Below are 16,901 nucleotides of genomic sequence, written 5' to 3'. Positions count from 1 at the left end.
TTGTATAAGATGATTACAATGTTACATTGTCAGCCTTTCATCCTAATATACACTCACATGATAAGAGATGATTATATCAGAGATTGAAGACTAATTATTATCATCTTGTCACCAGATCATTATCGTCATCACTTACTGGAGAGTTCAGTGCCTACCCTCCAGGTAGTGCCTGGAGTTCTCCCAGAAGTACAACTTATTTCCAGGTATCAAAAGCAGGCTGGAACCTGTTGAAATCCCTCCCCATCTCTATAGATCATCAATAAAACTCTTAATTAGGGCATGGAAATAACTTTTATTAGCCTTAGCTGGCAAAACAGACTACTTCAAAAAACCTGTCTCTCCACAAATCTAGGTACATTCTTTTTTTGTGGTCTAGACCAGAGGCTTCATCCTAATTAATGTCCTTGCTCTAGTAGTCCTTTTCATCAATCCAGTATGATTTCAGTGCTATTAAAATCAGTTTAGCCCTTCTTCTAAGGTCAATGGGACTTTTATTCCAATCATAATGGATTTCTGCAAATCGACTGTAATGCTTGGCTATAAAGTAAAGGCCTGACATTTTTTGCAGGAGATGCTATGACTTTAAATCTGCAGAAAATAATTAGCATTTTTGACTGTTCTGTTGACAGACCTTTCTCTTAGGGCCAATCAGCTCTTGAATTCACTGTCAAATTCAAAATAATCAAGATGAATTAAATTTCTGGACTCTTCCTGAAACTTATGTGTTTTTCACTCATAAGACTATGAAGGCAAAAGGAAGAATTTGGCTTGAACAATTCATAGTTGAGCCAGTCTGGATTACAATTCTATATATTGGCTGTATACTATTTGTTATAATATTATTTTACCAATGTGTGTAACATTGTATAGAGTATGAGGATTTAGTTCAAGCAAGTTACAATCTAAAATTTAAGATAAAGGAGACAACAAAGTGAAGGAAGGGAGCACGAGGCAGAGAAAAATAGGGGAAGAATATGTAGTCATTTTAGAGTTGCCAATCTGGATTGGAAATTCCCAGAGATTTATACTTAAGGAGGTTGGAGTTTGGGGAGCAGTGGGAGCTCAGTAGGTATGTGATTTCATAGAGTCCATCCTCTAAAGTTACCATTGTCTCCAGTGCAACAGACCTCTATAGTCTTGAGATCAGTTGTCATTCTAGACCTCCTGGCCCCACCTGGAGGTTGTGCAACCCAAACAGAGAATCATGGTAGAAAGTGACAGGAGAACACAGCTAGACAGTGTTGGAATTTGCAGGGTTCTAAATTCCAGTCATTATAGGGTTAATACTGTTTCCCTGTTGTCTGCCTGACCTAGGAAAAGGAACTTGGCCCCCTGCCAATGAAGAGATAGTCAGGGAAAAGACTGTTTGTTTATCTGTGTTAATTGGTCAGTTAGTCAGGTGACTTCCTTTGTCTAGGGAGAGAGGTCAAGAAGAAGGAGACAATCTCCAACATTAGCCATGTGTCTTTCATAGTGATAGGATGTAGCTCTTAGAGTTTGTTGTTTTCCATCCCAGTTTCTCCATTCCTGTATTAATAAAGTTATGATTTGAAATACAGCAATTGAATTTCAAACAGAAAAACCTTCAACAGATAGGAAGTCAGAACATTTGTAATTGCATCTCTTGCATTAAAAAAAGATAATAGGCTCTCATGTAGGGTTGTCAAGTCCAATTCAAGAAATATCTGGGGACTTTGGGGGTGGAGTCAGGAGACTTTGGGGGTGAAGCCAGGAGCAAGATTGTGACAAGTATAATTGAACTCTAAAGGGCGTTCTAGCCATCATATTTAAAGGGACCACACACCTTTTAAATACCTTCCCACCACTGGAAATAATGAAGGATAGGGGCACCTTCTTTTGAAACTCATAGAATTAGACCCCCTGGTCCAATCCTTTTGAATCCTGGAGGGTATTTTGGGGAGAGGCACTGGATGTTATGCTGAAAATTTGGTGCCTCTACCTCAAAAAGCAGCCCCTCCAGAGCCCCAGATACCCACAGATCAATTCTCCAATTTACCCTATGGGAATCGGTCCCTATAGGGAATAATGGAGTGTGCAGTGGGCATTTCCCCCCTCCCCCACTTTCTGATGACCCTGAAGTAGGGGGAAGCCTCCAAACCAGGGGATCCCCTGCCCCCACCTGGGGATTATTAAACACATAGAACCATAGCTGTGCAAATAAGATTTAAGTATTCATCACACCATTTATTTATATAACCTTTTTCTTCTTTCAGACACTTCTGTCCTTATACATTTTTTCAGAACCCTTCACAGTCCATTTCATAACACAAAATCAAAAAAATCCATTCTTGGATGCCAAATTTCATTGTAAGATACCAACGCCTGCTGTCCAGTGTGACTTTTACTCGTAGGAAGTACCATGCATTCAAATTCCTTTCTTTTCAGGGAACAGTCTGCTTATCCACCAGGTGCAGCAACACGATTTCAGCTATCCCCGTGTTTCATTTAACCTTCAACAGGCTGCATATTTATGCTAGGAACCCGTGCTTAGGCAACTGCTCTCATTGGCTACATGGTCGTGCAGATTGTGAATGGAGCGTAAAAGCCAATGAGAGCAGTTGCCTAAGCATGGGTTGCTAGCATAAATATGCAGCCTGTTGAAGGTTTGATGAAACACGGGAATAGCTGGAATTGTGTTGCTGCACCTGGTGGACAAGCAGACTGTTCCCTGAAAAGAAAGGAATTTGAATTCATGGTACTTCCTACGAGTAAAAGTCACACTGGACAGCAGGCGTTGGTATCTTACAAAGAAATTTGGCATCCAAGAATGTATTTTTTTGATTTTGTGTTATGAAATGGACTGTGAAGGATTCTGAAAAAATGTATAAGGACAGAAGTGTCTGAAAGAAGAAAAAGGTTATATAAATAAATGGTGTGATGAATACTTAAATCTTATTTGCACAGCTTTGGTTCTATGTGTTTAATTATCTGCAAGCTGTGGTTTCCTGTAATGTTTGCCCACCTGGAGATTGGCAACCCTACTCTGATGGGAAGGTGGGTCAGATTTGGATCTACTGAAGTGCTGGGGCTGAAAGATCATCCCTGTTCCTCTGCTCCATTTTCCAAGTGCAAATAACATTTACAGATGTGCTGGCAGCCCCACGGTAGGAAATATACGGACATCTATATCATACCTGCATGGTTTTCCCCAAGAGAACCAGAAGCTGAGGAAGATCTTTTTTTAAAAAAAATCCACAGAAACCAAAAACACCCCTCTAGTGATGCCAATCCAAATCTAGCCTCCTGGGAGCTATTATTAGTTTTTAAAAGTCTAAGGTTCTAAAGCATTGTATACATGCTAATGATTTATTCTCTAAGTAGAGAAGGTAGCAGCTAAATGTTACTTAGTTTGCATAAAAGCCAACAAATTAGGAATGTTAGACATGTGCACTTATCACTGCATTTTATATTTGTCAGCACTATAATTAGTGTGTGTGTGTGTGTGAGGGGGTATCTGCCTATACTGATTAATTTGTAGACCTCTCGTCAATGAACTGATGTTTACTCTCTCAAAGGAAAATGGCATGAATTGAAAGTGATGGAGATTTGTTAATTTTGAGCAATCTTGCTTTTAAAAGACATTGTTGAACCAGTTTTGGATGCTTGTAAAGAAACTGCTTTAAACCAGAATAACACCTGTCTGGACAAACTCACTAGCATTGTGGATTAGGAATGCTATTGCAGTGCCACAGATGCCCCTCAGAAAACAGAAGTTCAAGAGCAGCAGCCGCCTGGGACTCCTACATACAAATACAGATGCATGTGCCTAGTTCTGTTAAAAGGTTGCTGTGCAGCATTTAGCAAAATGCAGCTTTTCCCAACATGAGAATGAAACAATAGGGCAAAGCTTCATTTGCTAAAATACTTCAGTCCTGCAACTTTAGACAGCTTTGGTGGTGGTGGTGGGGGGGAGACTGGCAAATCTATCAATGCAGTAGTTCCAGTCCACTCTGCTAGTGCAATATCTTTTGAGCCAGCTTGTACACTGCAACAAATTCAGCACAGCATTTTTGCAATTATAATTATATGATTATAAAAGTTAGTCCACCTGACAGGTCCCCTGCTGGTGGCCAGGACAGAGCTGTCAACCCTCATAATCTCACATAATGTTTGAATGTAGATTGCAATGCTGTCTCTTATAGAAGCAGCCTTCTGAGCTGATCCATTGTACTATAGTTCCAATCTCTTTTTAAGAATGCCCATTTCTGGACACCCAACTGTATTATTGAAGGCCTGCTGCTAGTATTTTGGCAAGTCAATTCCAGTGCACATGTCCTTCTTCCTCTTTCTCCACAGTAGACAGGGAATCTCCTGTGAGGCTCACCCCTATCCCTAATGCATGCTTCTCTCATCTCTTTCTCTTCTCCATCCTCTCTTGCATCTGATGAACCAAACTTGGACTCATGTAAAATCTATGCTGGAATAAATTTTGCTAGTCTTTCAGGTATCATTCCAGTTTTATTCTGCTGCTGTAGCTAGTTAAGGGCATGGCATTGTACTAAAACTCTCTTAGCCTCTCTCCATTCTGAACTCCACTACCCTATTTTCTCACCATAGGCAGAGGTCTCTGGCTCATACCCACCGGTTTTGTTTAAATCAGTGGCCTGGAGCATGGAGAGGATGAGCTTAAGCACAAGTGCACAGAATGAAGTAAAGATGGTTTGAATGAGATTCAGGGTATTGAGTCTTGGTGACACAACACACAAACAGAAAACACATGGGTTCTGCTTTATTTAAACAGCCTAAGAGTGCCATTCCAAACAGAGTCATGCCCTTCTAAGACTATAGAAGTCAAGGTGCATAGAACGATATAACTTTATTTAGAATGGCACCACTAAATGCCATCCTAAGTAGCTCTCCTCAGAATTTGATTCAGATCAATTGAGTGAGGTTTACTCACAGGAAAGTGTTCTTAGGATTGCACTGCAAACCATCTATAGGTCTGTTTTATACAAGAGTCTTTAATAGATTCAGAGCACTGGAAGGGACAAACCTCTGCACCAAAGGCCAGGTATGAAGCTGGTCTCCTTGTAGCAACATTCTAATGCTGGTAAGACCCATATTGACATGGCACGGATATTAACTATGGCTTGCTGAAGATATATGCAAGTAGCATATGTCGACATAGGGATATGTGGAATTAAGTAAATTGAACTGACTAAGGGTATTACAAAACCTAAGTTCAGATTCAGGTAACTGTATGTGATAATAATTTTTTTTAACTGAACTCGATTTTCCTACTTAAAAAAATTCCTTTTTTTACTGTTGATAAAGCCTTTCAGCATAACTGAATATTTTTTATAGTATGACTCTTTCTAATAGTTGTTCTCCCTCTATAAATGTGCTATTATGTTTGCAATTACTGTAGGTTTAAAGAATGTGAACTATGACCAGCTGGATAAATTGTTGAACATTAGTGGTCTTCAAAGAACGTAAGTCATTAAAGAACAGCTTTTCTAGTTTATGAGATAGATGTGAACTGCAGCCATTATTGTGGAAGTGTACTTTTTTCCAGACAACTTTTTATCTAAGAATTATCAAAAATATTATTTTCTAAAATTCCAATGTATTATAGTGTAACATTGTCAATAATTGGTTAAAATTACCATAATTAATTGTATTACAGAATATTGCAACTAATCAGAGCACCAAAAATCAAAGATATAAAAAAGAAAACTGAGACTATGAATTGTTTAAAATAGCTAAGTACATATACCCCACTTTTATCTATCCTAAGTCTTAACATGGCATGCAATTGCCTTCCCTTCCTCTCCCCACACCTTATGGGGCAGTTTAGGCCATTGGAGTTCTGGAGAGCTGTGACTGGCCCAAGGCCACCCAGCAGGCTTCATGTGGAGGAGGAGTGGGAAATGAATCCCGGTTCTCCAGATTAGAGGTCACTGCTCTTAACCGTTACATCACACTGACAGTAGTGTTATGCAATATTGGCCAGATGGTATACATATAGGATTGGATCCTGCTGAATATTTCTGCTGATAGAAGGGGAAGGTTTTTTTTTTTTTTTTCTGATTCTCCTCAGGTGGTTCTTGGCAGTCCCCCATTCTCTTCAGAGCAAAAAGAGTCATCTTGGGATCCAGTGGGATGAAGAAGCAAAATAGGACTTTTTAGATGGTGGACTCTATGGCATTATGCCCCACTGAAGTCCTTCTCTCCCCCCAGCCTTGTTCTCCCCAAGGTCCACCCCCTAAATCTCCAAGAATTTCCCAACCCAGAGTTGGCAGCCTTATTATTAGCAAACTAGACTGAGAATATAGGATAGGTATTAGGGCAAGAGGACTTTTTTTTTTGCCATGAATTCACAGTTGCCTATTTTATCCAAAATAGGATTTTTAATTTATTTTATCCTTTTATTTTTATTATCCTATTATTATTTTAATTTATTTTATCCTATTATTTTTATTTTATCTTATTAAGGATAAAATAATTAGAGAAATATGTTTTGAGAACTATGTTCACGAATGAATCATGCACCTTACTTCCTTTTAACTCTGATAAACATTTTCAAATCAATAGGATGGTGAGAGAAGAAAGAGCAATGTATTTGGTTAAAGCAAGTCTGCAGATGTTAGTAAGTTGAAACAGAGCCCGCAAGCTGTTTAATAGGGTTAGCTTGCCAGGCAGGCGATGAAAAACCTGAAAGGCTTTTTGTGTTCCTTGCTTGCTGCTGAACATGAATTGTTGGCTGTGTTTGGCCTGGTGTGTTATTACAAGCAGGCTTGGCTTCTAGCATTATGTATTATTTCCTCTGAATATATCTTGCCTTGAAAACCATTTAGGGTCACCATAAGGCAACTGTAAATTCATGGCAAAAAAAAGTCCTCTTGCCATAATATCTATCCTATATCCTCAGTCTAGCTTGCTAATAATAAGGATGCCAACTATGGGTTGGGAAATTCATGGAGATTTAGGGGGTGGACCTTGGGGAGAACAAGGCTTGGGGGAGAGAAGGACTGAAACAAATATTAATCAGTGTATTTTAGTTAATATTTTACTGGAGCTGTATAATCTTTTAATTTTTAATCTGTATTTTTATATCATATGTTTTATATCATATGTATACCTTTTTAGGTCCCTCTAGATTTTTACAATTTTTCTGGGGGTGTTGTTGGTCTGCATTGTACTGTGTATTTGGTCATGGACCGTAATAAGCAAATTGAATTGAATTGAATTAACTTCAGTGGGGCATAATGCCATAGAGTCCACCATCTAAAGCAGCCATTATCTTTGAGGGAGATCAGTTGTAATTCCAGGATCCAACCTGGAGGTTGGCAACCCTAGCTGGTAATGCTGGAATAAACATCACCACAAAGACCAGGATAGTTGCTTGGAACTTCTGATAAATAGTATGAATGTGCCACAATCCAGCTAGCTTTAAAAAAGGAACAAATCCGGTAAGCTGTTTCTTTTGCTAAGAACAGCCACTAAGAAGCTATTTAAACACTTTGTGATGAATGAGCTTTATAGATCATCCAGGAACACAACTAGGAATGGGAAACTGAAACATTTGCAGATCAATCAGTCAAGACAATCTAAAGAAGATTGATGTAAAGTATCTCTCCATAACGGATACCACCAGTTGCCTTTGTTATTGCTGCCACCTTAGGCTGCAGGCATAAGATTTTGCTAAAAATTCCTAAAGGAATTTGTTCTTCCTGAGCTTCTGTAATTGGCAAGATGCAAATAAAAAATGTCAAAGGATTTTGATAAACAGAAGAATCCATCTTGTTCATGTGACAAGGTAAATGAGAGTAGTAGGGGTTTCAAATTTTACACAGACAGTTTTCCAATATCTGTGTGGATTAAAGACCTTTTAGAATAGCCATTTAAAGCTGGCAAATGCAATGTTCCAAAATGTCTTGACTACTTTTTTTTGTGGGGAGTGCAGTGGGGTTAGATACTCAAAGCATCAAGATGGATTTAATCATAACTCCTTTTCTGTGCAATTCAACTATTAAAAAAATGTTTCACCATAGGAACTTGCATTCTTCTAGCTCTTATACAGACCTGTGGGAGCATCTCATTGCCTCTTCCCTCACTATTTCTTCTTTTCCTCCCCCGAACAGCCCATCCCAGCTTCCTTCTCTCCTTTCCATCCACCAGCCAACCTACCTTTATCTCCCTCCCTCATGTTAATTAATTGCCTGGGAAAATTATGGCTGAGATGCTTTAGGCTGATCTTGCACAGAGCAAGGGCTTGGACTACATGGCCTGTATGACCCTTTCCAACTCTATAATTCTGTGAGTTGTGTGGTGCTGGCCACTGGGGTGCAGTTGTGTGTTAGGGAACTTGCAAGAACAACCACGCCTCCCCCTTCTCCACCATTTCCTCTTTCCCTTCCCTGAAAGCTCACATAGCCTTTGTATTAGGGGTGGGTGCAAACTGGTTCATGAATGAATTTTAGCCAGTTCATGGTTTGTGAACTGAAGTCCATGACAGCTCTGTTTTAGTGATGTTTGTGGCAGTTCGCGGCAGTTTGTGAAAAGAGACAGAGTGGTTCTGATCAATTAAACTGTTTACAAAACTCCAAAGCAATGGGGGGGGGGCAGAATTCTCTAGTCTCAGAAACACCAATAGGAGCCTTCTAATCTATAACAGGAACTGCCAGCTGCCAATCACAGGTTCCCATGTTGCTCTGTTGGTTCAGAAGGCTATATATTCATCAGTTTTGCTCCCACCCTCTTCACTGCAGCAATACAAAGAGTAACGTGGAAAGGAGAATAAAAAACAAGGCCTAAGGTATCCATGAAAAACCAGCCTCAACTATGAAAGTATAAAGTTTATCAAAACAACTTAGACATAAGTGCAATAAATCACCCGGAAACCAAATGTCCTTTCAATTCATGACGGAAGTTCATAGTCTTTATAGCAGAGGTGTGGGAGAGAAATTGTCAAAGCCAACTTCTGAATGTATTCTTTCTGTCTGTATATTAGCATGTGATGTATGGCTACATGTTGCCGTTTGTACTCTGCAGAATATTTGAGCTTTGTGCCTCTTGTAAATGTTTGAATGAATTTTGAAGGTATGTATGATTGCTTCTAGCAGTCCATAACATTTTTGTCTTTAAACTGCTGGTGATTTTATACTATTATTTTGCAGCTTGTAAAAGCCTTCTGTGAAACAGGGCAATACGCGCCTCCCTGTTGTGTTCTTGTGCTGTGCTGCTAATTGTCCTTACACCGGCATGTGTTGAAAGAAACCTCTGGAGCACTGGACTCCTCATTCATGGCTTTGCCAACTTCTCTCCTGGACCTCTACTATAAAGATTATGAACTTCCGTCATGAATTGAATGGACATTTGGTTTCTGGGTGATTTATTGCAGTTACGTCTCTCCCCACATGTTCCCCAGAGAGTGCTTAGATCTGGTTCTCAAAACCTGCTAGCAATCCCTGGGCCAAAGGAGGCCCGTCTGAAGTCAACCAGGGATAGGGCCTTTTCAAGCACAGGCACCTGCTGGTGGAACCAGTTACTGGAAGAGGTGAGGGCCTTGCGGAACCTTGGGCAGTTCCGCAAGGCCTGTAAGACAATCCTCTTCCAGTTGGCATATAATTGACTGGTACCTAAAAACTGCGAAGGAAGAGTAGAATAGCACCACACTGTTAAATTGTTTTTTGTTTTATTGTTTTAACTGTTGTAAATTATTCAATGTATTTAAAATTTATTAACTTTATTGTTTGAATTTTATGTTGTAAGCTGCCCTGAGCCCGCCTCGGTGGGGAGGGCGGGATATAAATCGAATAAATAAATAAATATGTCTGAGTTGTTTTGATAAACTTATACTTTCATAATTGAGGCTGGTTTTTCGTGGATGCCCTAGGGCTTGTTTTTTCTTCCCACTCTCTTTGTTGGCTGGTGAATCGAGCAAGAGGCATGGAGTCAGAGCAGAGTTTTTGCTTTGCTTTTTGATTGTGATCTGCTCTCTGTTGCTGGGGTTTAGGTGTGGAGTGGATTCAGGGCTCTGAGCCACAGTCTTTGTACTCATGCTGAGCACTGGGGCTTAGCTTCAGTGCCTCCCCAGTGGACCCACATTGATATATTCCCCCATCCCTCTTGCTTGTGATCTGCTTTCTACTGCTGGAGTTTGGATGTGAAGTGAACTCAGGGGGATCTGTGTTTCCTACTCTGTGCTCATGCTGAGCACTGGAGGTTAGCTACTGGATGCCTCTCTAGAGGATCCACATTTATATACCCTTCCTGTCCTCCTGCTTGTGATCCACTCTCTGCTGCTGGGGTTTGGGTGTACACATGTCTGCCACCTGGGTGTAGGTCTCTCACCTGGGAGATTTTCTCAGCCCCCACTGCTCCCACCAGGACCTGACCAGGGTGGACACATTGTTTTTCCTGAAGGTTAACCTCACTGCTGTACCACTTCACTCTGAACTTGGCAGAGAAAGATCCTGGTTGTTCTGGCATGTGACCTGCAGGTTCCGCCCTTAGACTTGGGTGGGAGGATGGCTGCCTCTGTCAGATGGGGATGTGTTAGCCCCACTTCCATCCCAGACAACATCTGTCTCATGAGAAAACACTTATCTCATGAACCAACATCTACCACATAACAAAATACCTACTCATGAACCAACATTTACCTCATAGTGCAACACCTACCTCATGGAACAACATCCACCTCAGCAAACATCTACCTCAACAAATATCTGCCTGTTTGACTACCCCTTTACCTTGCATTTATACAATTCACAATCACAACAAGTGATCTCTTATCTCTACATAATATGTTCTGCTAATGGTGAAGAACCAGAAGTTTCACTTTGGTGTGTGCAGTGACCAGAGGATCTGTGTGTTGGGGCCTGGGAGCATTCCTTCCTTGCAGCATCTGGCTGGGGGTGGGGTGGTCTGCAAAGCTGCTGTGGTGTTATTTTGGGAAACCCCCTCTGAAACTCTGGGGATGCCTGATTTGTCTTTCTGTCCTTCATAATAACCTGTCTTTGTAAACTTTGGGGTGGCCCTGCAAGCTTCACATGTGTTTCCATCTATCTACAGAGTAAAAGAATTCATCCCAATGGATTGGCGCACACTGGACCCAGGTGCAGAGTAGAATAATACACCCCTATTGGTGGGTGTGCTCTGTTGCATCTCTGTGTATACGTCTTAGCTAGTGGGTTCCTTGGTTAAGTACCCACATTTGTTATACTCTCCTAGCTGCCATGGGGGTGCTTTGGGAAGCACCCTTTGGAACTCTGGGGGATGTCTGCTTTTCTATCTGTCCTTTGTCCAGGGTGAGACCTGTGTCCAGAGAGCTGGGGAGGGTGGGGTATGTGCAGGATGGGCAGAATAACAAGTGGCTCAGACTTCGGAGCAGAAGGGGGCTGCTTGCAACCCAGGTCCTTCTCTCCCTGTACCAGGCAGAGGGTTAGAGGCATCGGGCTGCATCTCTTTCTCTCTGCTGTCGCCCGAGCCTCAGGGTCACTGTCTGAGCCCTGGCTCAGTCCTCCTTGCCCCTGTTCTCCATCACTTTTATCCCCTCCCATAGGCTGCCCCCTCTCCAGCTCCTCCCCTGGCAATCCTTCTTGCAGGTGAGCTCGGCATTCTGGGCAGCCCCAGATGCGGGGCTAACTAGTGGTGTCCGCAGGTGAGGCGGCTCTCCCAATGGCATTATCCAGGTGATGGGGTAACCTTTGCCCTCCTCGCCTTCCTCCTTTCCACATGGGTCCCAGGTCCCACTGGCAGCCCCCTCCTGCTGCTGGGGTAGGTGTGAGCCCAAGTCTGGGCTCTGACTGGGATCCAGACATCCTTCAAATACTAGGTGTGTGTTTCAGCTCGGGGGGGGGGGCAGTGAGTGTTGTGGGCATGCTTTGGGCTTTGAGTTTCTGGTGACTCAGGACTTTAAGCCACCATGTCTACATATGTCATTGCACATGGTTGGGTTGGGATGTCAGGGATGGACTTAGGGCTTTGAACCACCATGTTTACATACATCTCAGGGCTTTGAGACCCCATACAGGGCTTTTTTTGAGCAGGAATGCACAGGAACGCAGTTCCGACTGGCTTAACATCAGGGGTGTGTGGCCTAATATGCAGATGAGTTCCTGCTGGTTTTTTTTCTACAAAAACCCCCCTGGCTACATATGTCATTGCATGCTTTCAAGTTTGGGTCTTGGGTGGTCTCAGGGCATCAAGCCGCCACGTCTACATGCATTATCACACATTTATTTGAGTTTGAGCTCCTGGTGGTCTCAGGGCATATTGCACTGATTCCTTTGGGCTGGCAGAAATGCCCCCTTCTTTCAGTTTCTACTTCAGAGATTCTACTGCAGAGATTCTCAGGAACTTTGATTCTGTTCTGCTGGACTTCTATTGTTCTTGTTGGTTTTTGCTGTCCCCCCCCCTCAATTGGAAACAATGTAGGATGGGAACATCTTCTTTGGGGGCCATAACTTGGACTATATACACCCAAATTCCACAAAACGTGGAGGGCAGGCAGAGGAGAGTCAACACACGGGGCGGGAGCATTCTACCATGTCACAAACTTCATAAACTGGTTCAGTTTGTATGAAGCCTTTTTAGTTCATGATGGTTCATGGGTATGCCACGAACCATGAACCAAACCACATTTTCCTGGTTCTCACCCATCCATACTCTCCACATTTTCCTGCTTCCTTTTTCCCATTCACCAACCAACCTACCTTTATCTGCCCCACATTTCAGTTTTCCCTCTTTCCCTTGCACTGGCAGCCTATCCCTGGGAAACCCCTCATTGAGTTACAGTGCCAAGTCAGGCTCAGTTGTGCATTGTCAGCTGTAAGGTGAGGGACCTATAAGGACTTGCAGAGGGCTCCTCAGTTTCCCTATATCCTCTCTCACTATTTCTCTCCTCTAGGCAGCTCCCATAACATCACCTTTCCCTGTCTCTGTCTTTTCTTCTCACTCAATCTATAGACCTTTTATCTGCATCCCTTCTTCAGCTACGTTTATTTTTATTTAATTCATCTTTACTCCATCTTTCTCCACAATGAGAACCCAAAGCAGCTTACATCATTCTTCTCTCCTCCATTTTATCCTCACAACAAACCTGAGAGGTAGATCATGCTGAGAATGTGTAACTGGACCAAGATTACCCAATGTAGGACTCTCCCATCTTTATTTGTCCTTTCCCTATTTGTCCAGGTCCCTCCTGGCAACTGGTGAAGGATGGGGGGGGGGGACTTACCAGTAGAAAGAAGGCTTAGGCCATGTTGCCACTGTCAGACAGGAAGTGATGTCATCATTCCAGTGACTTCCAGGTGACCAGCTGGTATTTGGGCAAAAATTCTATGGCAAAGCTGACTTCTACCATAGAGTTTTTGCCCAAATACCAAAATGTAACCAGGAAATCACTGACATCATGATGCCACATCCTGTGTTATGCTGACAATGTGGCCTAGGCCTTCTTCTTTCTACGGGTAAGTCCCCTCTGCTGGCCAGCTGATTGGCAGCTGGGGGGCAGACCCTGATGGTGACAGACCTCTACCTCCACTGGGTGGTCTGGTAACCCTAACCCAGTGAAATTCCACAGGAGATTTAAGATCTGAACTTGGATCTCCCAGATCCTAGTCTGATACTCTAACTGATACACCAAACTGGCTTTCATGTGGTAGCTGCTATTGGACAGTGGCAAACAGCGAAGGATGACTGAGTTATGCAAGTGGCATGGTACCAAGTCACCCAGTGGTTACTGGCAGACTAGGCTTCACTGAGTTTTATCTCAAAGGCCCAGACAACCTAGGAAAGCACCCTGCTGCCTCCTTCTGCCTTTTACTGACAGAAAGCAAGGCTGGAAGATTGGCAATTATGTTGTGGTTGTTCAGCAACAACCACTGAAGGCATTTCTTTCTTAATGCTACAGGCATTGCTAACCCCTAATGTATTTTTGTTTTCTGCAAACCTTGAGCTTTTGACATGTTTGTAGAAAGACTTGTCTTGTCCATGTCTCCAGTCCCCAGATTTAACTTATGCACAGTTATAGCCCTGTTGAGGGTTACATATATTGATTCAGTTTTTTTCCAATGAGTTCCTGAAACACCTCACAACATCATTCCCCCCTCTTCCACTTTATGCCCAGAACAATGACCTTGTGAAGTGAGTTAGGCTGAAGGACTGGCCCAAGGTCACCCAGTGCGTTTCAGTGGAAGGGCGGGGATTTAGACCTGGGTGTCCCAGATCTTAGTCCAAAATTCTAACTACTCTGACCACTACATCATGGTGGCTGTTATTATGTGGGACCCAGACTGGAGCTGATCCACTTGATTTTATCCTTAGTTCTATTTCAGTTCATGGTTCACCTAACTCTTCCTTCCTGAAGGCCAAATCTAACATTGTGTCTGTGCTTTTTGAAGCAATAATATTTTGTTGAAAAATAATGGCTACTGATGCCTCTCGAGCATTATGACAATCAACTATTTGGGACTGCTCCAAAACAGTGGCTTGACCTTTGTGAAGATCAGCTCTGATTGTAATTACATGTTTTCACAAATATGCCCTCTTTGGAATGCCTCAAACAGCCATTCTGATTTGAACTGACTCTTTGATAAATAGTTGCAGCAGCTGAGATGCAGCGGGTTACCCACTGAATAAGTGTGTGTCCAGCAAGCTGCAGATTGAAAACTGTTTTTAAAAGCACAGTGTAGCAGGGTGAATAAAACTTTAAGCTGAAGGATATGAATCTGAATAATGTATTAGTGGCATAACCTTTAAATCCTAGGACATTTTAAAAATGCATTTCTGCATAATTAAGGGCAATTTTCTCCAAGATGGCACATAATTAAAAAAGAAATTCAGTTGGGGTATATTTAGATGATGGCAAAATTAGTTAAATGCATATCAAAGTGCACCTGGTATCTTTTATAGATGGGAAGGCTGGGATTTACATTTCTTTCCAGTCCTAAGAAACACTGAAATATGAAACTGATAGAAGATATTGCGGTCTCCAATGGGCCCACGAATCTGTAGAAATGAAACAAAAGGGGTGAAACCCTTTCTTTCAGTTTTCAGTTCTGATTTATGAAGATAAATGTGTACAATTTAATAATGCTACTTGATCTATCTTTTTTGTATGCTAGGAGTCACATAGACAAAGAAAATCAGTATGGTGTAGTATTTACACAGCTAACCTACACCAAGTTCTACTTGGGAGGGGCCATGTTTCGGTGGTGGAAGAAGAAGAGTTGGTTTTTATACCCCACTTTTCTCTATCAAGGGGAGGGACGGTGGCTCAGTGGTAGAGCATCTGCTTGGTAAGCAGAAGGTCCCAGGTTCAATCCCTGGCATCTCCAAAAAAGGGTCCAGACAAATAGGTGTGAAAAACCTCAGCTTGAGACCCTGGAGAGCCGCTGCCAGTCTGAGTAGACAATACTGACTTTGATGGACCAAGGGTCTGATTCAGTATAAGGCAGCTTCATATGTCCATATCCTAAGGAGTCTCAAAGCAGATTACAATAGACTTTCCTCTCCCCACAGTAGTCACTTTGTGAGGCTTGTGAGGCTTGTGGGACTGAAAGAATTCTGAGAGAATTGAAACTGGTCCATGATCACCCAAACAGGTTTCATGTGTAGGTATGGGGAATCAACCCCAGTTCTTCAGATTTCAGTCTACTCTTTTAACCACTGTGCCATACTTGGCATGCAGAAGGTCCCAGGTTCAGTCTTCAACATTCCCAGTTAAAAGGATTTAGTAGCAGGTAATGTGAAAAACCTTACCTGGAGACCCTGGAGAGCTGCTGCCAGTCTGAGTAGACAATATCTTCCTTGATGGGCCAGTGATCTGATTCAGTATAAGGTAGCTTCATGTGTTCATGAGACTACTAGCCACGCAGCAGCTATGTGCTTCAGTGTTGCCATCACTGGCACCTGACAGCCTCCAGTAAAGGTACCATATGACAATTTCACCCTCCATCACAAAATTTCCATTTATGTTGTTTTTACCCGAGCAGCCCCTTTTCTTTCTTCTTTGTTTTTTCTCTGATTGTCCCATCCAGTCATTTGAATGTATTTTGGTAAATGCTGACCAGCCTAGGGAACTGAAGGTATAGACTAAAATTCTTCTTTTTTTCTTGTTTTATAATGGCACACAAGAGGCTGATGGTAAATCAAAACTAACAATCTATTTTCCCTCAAAGTGAAATAAAATAATTAGGTAGGAATCAGGTTTAGATCTATGAGGTAAACAGGCAGCAGGAATAAGGTAACTATATATAAAAACAAACACCAGATAATTTGTCACAAATGAGTATCTGTTTCTGTTATTCATACAGATCTTTAAAACACAAGAGAGATTTCTTGGCATTTTCTGCTTATATTACCAAGCATAAGTTTCTTGGTCTCACAGAAACTACAGTTGGTTAAGGCAGGAACATTCACACAAGTTCCAGTTTTTTTCCTTATCCACTGGCTAGGAATCCCTTCTCCTGTCTTCTAGGAGCTGTTTCCTAAGACTTGTTAGGGATGGGCTACACATCCCAGTTCCCTAACTCAGTATCTTTTTAGATCCTCTCACAATCTGCTTCACTTTCTCACTGTTAATTATCGACTCCCATCCCCCAACTGACATGCAACTGAAGAATTCCATTTGAATCCCAGTCACTCAAGGTTCTCAGACTGGGTTGCAGCATTAACCATTTACTGTATATCACATATCACAACAGGCATTTAATTTCTCCCTTCAGTATTGTTCTGTGGAGGTAACTACAGTCGTTTGAACAAATCACCAAACAAGCCACCGCTGCTAGGAAAACCTTTTTTGGTACCCCATCCCAGACATGAAGCTCATTGGATTGGACCCTGAGTCAGTCTCTAATTTTATCCAAGCCTACCTCTCTGGATATTGAGAGATTGAGAACTAAAGAAGAGAACCATGATGTCCACACCTC

This window comes from Heteronotia binoei, chromosome 7 (assembly GCF_032191835.1).
Source record: "Heteronotia binoei isolate CCM8104 ecotype False Entrance Well chromosome 7, APGP_CSIRO_Hbin_v1, whole genome shotgun sequence".
NCBI lineage: Eukaryota > Metazoa > Chordata > Lepidosauria > Squamata > Gekkonidae > Heteronotia > Heteronotia binoei.
This window is presented reverse-complemented; position numbering follows the sequence as displayed.